The sequence below is a fragment of the Meriones unguiculatus genome, chromosome 18, assembly GCF_030254825.1.
Source record: "Meriones unguiculatus strain TT.TT164.6M chromosome 18, Bangor_MerUng_6.1, whole genome shotgun sequence".
In the NCBI taxonomy this organism is placed as follows: Eukaryota; Metazoa; Chordata; class Mammalia; order Rodentia; family Muridae; genus Meriones; species Meriones unguiculatus.
In genome coordinates this window covers 955,957-960,595 of record NC_083365.1, presented here as the reverse complement: position 1 = coordinate 960,595, position 4,639 = coordinate 955,957, and the positions used below count along the sequence as shown (strand labels likewise).

The 4,639-nt window shown below is 41.4% G+C and overlaps 1 long non-coding RNA gene across 1 annotated transcript; it reads right to left on the bottom strand.

The window, feature by feature from the left end:
• Nucleotides 1–2,702: 2,702 nt before the first annotated feature.
• LOC132649012 (uncharacterized) lies at nt 2,703–4,338 on the bottom strand. The gene is made up of 3 exons (XR_009587399.1): nt 4,217–4,338; nt 3,608–3,698; nt 2,703–2,767 (listed from the first exon to the last, which is right to left on the bottom strand). It is a non-coding gene; the product is annotated as an uncharacterized LOC132649012 (long non-coding RNA).
• Between the last annotated feature and the right edge of the window lie 301 nt (nt 4,339–4,639).

The following is a 4,639-nucleotide window of genomic DNA, read 5'->3' as shown; positions in this document are numbered from 1 at the left end:
TTCCATCTGACCCTAGCTTATCAGGTATCTTTGGGATTGGCTGCAATTTCCTTATCTCTGGCCTAGGAAGGCTGAGTCTCCCTTGGTGGTGGAGGGATGGGGGAGCTCAATGAACCAGTCATTGAGTTCATGTCAGAAATAATTTTTGTCCCCCTTACTAGGAACTCACTTGGATACTGAGCTACCATGGGCTACATCTGAGCAGAGATTATAAATTATATCCATGCATGGACATTGGTTGGAGAAACAGCCTCATAGAAGACCCCTGTGCCTTGATATATTTGGTCCTTGTGGGGCTCTTGTCCCCTCTAGGTCATTCTAACTCCTCCTTCTTTCATAGGATTCCCTGCACTCTGCCAAAGGTTTGGTTGTGAGTCTGGGCATCTGTTTTGATACACTGCTAGGTAGAGTGTTTCAGATGCCCTCTGCGGTAGGCTCCTGTCCTGTTATTTGTTTTCTCCTACTTCTGTCCATCAGTGGAGGAATGGATACAGAAATTGTGGTACTTTTATACAATGGAATACTACTCAGCAATTAAAAACAAGGAAATCATGAATTTTGCAGGCAAATGGTGGGATCTATAGGACATCATCCTGAGTGAGGTATCCCAGGAGCAGAAAGATACACACGGTATATACTCACTTATAAGTAGGTACTAGACCTATAAGATAGGATAAACATACTAAAATCTGTACACCAAAAGAAGACAAACAAGAAAGAGGAGCAGGAATAAGATGATCAATACTCACCTAGAAAGACAAAGGGGATCGACATTGAAATTTTTTTCACTTTTAGTTTTTTATTACAATTTATTCACTTTGTACCCCTGCTATAGGCTCCTCCTTCTTCTCCTCCCAGTTCCTCTTTCCCTCTTTTCCCCCATGCCCCTCCCCTAGTCCACTGATATGGGAGGTCCTCCTTCCTTTATAGCTGACCCTACGCTATTAGATCTCATCAGTACTGCCTGTATCCTCTTCCTCTGTGGCCTGGCAAGGCTACACCCCGAGGGGGGAGGTGATCAAAAGAGCCAGCCACTGAGTTCATGCCAGAAACAGCCCCTGATCCTTTTACTAGGGAACCTGCTTAGAAACTGAGCTGCCTATGGGCTAAATATGAGCAGGGGTCTAGGTCTTTTAATATATGGTCCTTGGTTGGAGTATCATTCTCTGCAAGTCCACATGATGGGTTAATAAAAAAAGGAACTCACAGGTGGTTGAGTGTAAAATGAATGCTGTGTGTGGATGATGGATTGAAGAAGCTAAACAACAAGAAGGATCCTAGGGAAGATCTTCAGTACTCATTCAGAAGGGCAAACAGGATAGGTATCAGAGGTGGAAGAAGACAGGGAGCAGGACAGGAACCCTCCAAAGAGGGCCTTTGAAAGACTCTAATGATCTGGGTATCGAAGCAGTTGCTGAGACTCATATCCAAACTTTGGGTAGAGTAGAGGGAATCTTATAGAAGAAGAGGGATATAGAAAGACATGGAGGGGACAGGAGTTACAGAATGAAATCAGCAGAGCCAAGAAATCAGGTTTTTTTGTTTGTTTGTTTGTTTGTTTAATTTTTTATTTAACTTTCATTAGTTACACTTTATTCATTTTGTATCCCCCATAAGCGCCTCCCTCCTCCCCTCCCAGTCCCACCCTCCCCCCCCTTTCTGCATGCATGCCCCTCCCCACGGAGTTTTTATTTTTTTAACAGCAGGCAGTCCTAATGAGATTGACCAAGGGCCCCTGGCTTGTCCCCTCAGTTTACTTATTTCCAAATGCTAGAGCCTGGGCCATGAAGCTTTTGACTACTTGGAAAGAAGGCTGCGGCCAAGTGAAAATTTTGTTGGAGCTAACTGCTCCAGTAAGGAGAAACAATTAGAACTGTAAAAAAAAAAAAAAAAAGAATCTCAGGCCCATCTTTCAATGAAGCTAGCTTCCATAGCAACATGCTGGAAGCCAGGAAGTTGACTGCAGGGGCCGAGAAGGGATTCTGGACAGTCTATCACTACCTACTGTGTCTGGAAGAGCATATCCTGTACTTGAGAGGGGGATCAACACAGTGGATTCTCTACCATGGAGTTCTCCCTAGGAGGGTGCCTCAATCAAAGCTCAATTGCCTGGATTTGGAAAGCAAGGGGCAAATGGTTACCAGCTGGCAGAGGCTTGGGCTTCATTAAATCTGCAATGATGGTGTTGATCTTAACTATCATCTCCTCTATAAAAACTGCAGCAAATACATGCTGTCCTCAGGGAAATCTCATTCCTGATCAGCTGTTGGGGACATGTCCATTGTATCAGCCAAATGACCAAACATATAATCCTGTACATATTTATGCACACATCAGTAAACAAAACAGAAAAGGAGCTCCATACAGACAAATTGACATGCATTCATGTAACATATATACGAAAAACAGATGGACACATTTACATGCAAATACCTTGTTAGGATAGTGCAGTGGCGTTCTACCCTGGTTCATAAATGACACCACTAACAGTTTCCACATGGGAGATTTTATTAAGGGAAGAGGGACAGGGTTACAACGACTGTCTCTGGGCAAGGCAGGAAAGAGAGAGAGAGAGAGAGACAGGGAGAGAGAGAGAGAGAGAGAGAGAGAGAGAGAGAGAGAGAGAGAAGGAATAGCAAGTCCTTTTACAAGGTGACCTAGTACATGCTCAGAACTGCTGTGTTGCAGGTGGTCAGCAGGTGGTCCAAAGTTGCTGCCATTTCTGGAGTGGCCTCACTGATGCCTGATATCCCGCTTAGCAGGTGCCCTGGGGGAAGACCATAGGGCTACCTGCTTACTGAGCCCACACATGTATATACATATTTACATATGTTTGTATGTTTACAAATTATTGATTAAACTAATTTTTGGGGCTTTAACATTTATTCTATGAATTTAGTTCTATTTATATTCTTAACATTCAGTCCTTACCTCAGAAGAATAATTGCTTCACAGCAATTAGTATGATAATGGTTTACATGGTATTTTAAGCATATTGCATTCCAAAAGGTTCATGGTAGGTACAGAGCAATAATAATTCATGCTATGTGTTAACAAAGTCCATGTCTTAGTCTATTAGGCCAGACAATTGTTTATATGTCTATGCATTAAGAAATTCTTTAACTATATCTGGATTCACAAGTTCATCTAAGGTTTAAACAATAATTTTTAGAGGCCCAATGCACACTGAGACTCACTGACCCAAGGGAATGTTTACTTTAGGACAATAAATCCCTGTCAGGCTTTTCCTGTCTCTGGTGAGATGGACATATTTGGCATTTAGAGGCTCACAGAGGTTTTATTATTGTAGCTATAACTTTCTATCAACTATCTAACTTCTTAACTTCAAACATTTAAATCAAAACAGTAAATGTATAAAATCATTATCAGGCTCTATTAAATCATTAATTAATCTGAACTTCAGTAAGTCTTCATAACATCCTATAGGAGATCTCCTGAGGATGAGTAAATACCCTAGGAACAATGGCAGTGAAGCCTCTTTCATACCATGCCAGAGTTTGGAGAGATACAGTAAAAGCAGCACAGAAAAAAGGGGTGTCAGTCAGAGCAAGAAAATCTAGAGGCACAATTTCTGCTTTAGACTTACCTCTAGTGTAGATCTTGGGAAAAAGAAAAACTAAGTTCCCTTGCAAAAATCCCAGATGTCTCCTGTATACTTTTCCCTGAATGCCTCCTGACTGGAAAAAAGAAATACCGGGAAAGGGAAAGCAAAATGAAGTTTAGTGCATATGGTCAAAATACATGATATATTGGAAGACATGGCTTTCATGAAATTGTGTTCAATGAATTAACACCCATAAAATATTTTAAGGGGCAGCAAGATAATCCATATGACAAAGACACTTTCCACCAAGCCTGATGTCAAACCTGAGGTTGAACCCCAGAAACAAAATGGAAAAAAGAGTCAAGTCTAAATTGTCCTCTGACCTCCACAAATATGCCATGTCACATGTGCACCTATAAATATGCACACACAGACACACTAATGCACACTCACATGCAAGCAGACAAACGTAAAAATCCAAAATGTAATAAAAATTAAAATGCTTTATGGAAAGTAATAGAATAAGCAGCAGATATGGGCACCACGAAGGAAGGAGGGAAGGAAGGAAGGAAGGAAGGAAGGAAGGAAGGAAGGAAGGAAGGAAGGAAGGAAGGAAAGCACTATATAATCTGGAAAAACCAAGAAACATACCCTTTCCTAGAGCCTCCAAATTGAAATAGTTTTCCATCACCATCGCTATGTTGGATATGAGAACTCCAATACTGTAAAATGAAAAATCTCTTATATTGAAGCAGCAGAGTTTGTAGTACTGTGTTAGAGAAAGAACACAAAGATAATACTGAGTTCTTTTTTGGATTTTCATATTAAAGATATGGGCTGGCTATTTGGAATCTCCACCTGAGGGGGGAGCAGCCTTACCAGTTTACAGAGAAAGACAAAGAATCCAGTCCTGATAAGACCTGATAGATTAGGGTCAGATGGAAGGGGAGGAGAAACTCCCAATCATTGGGCTGAGGGAGGGGCATAGGATAAGAAGAGGGAGGGAGGATGGGATTCAGAAAGGATCAGGAAGGTAGCTACAGCTGGGATACAAAGTGAATAAACTGTAATTAA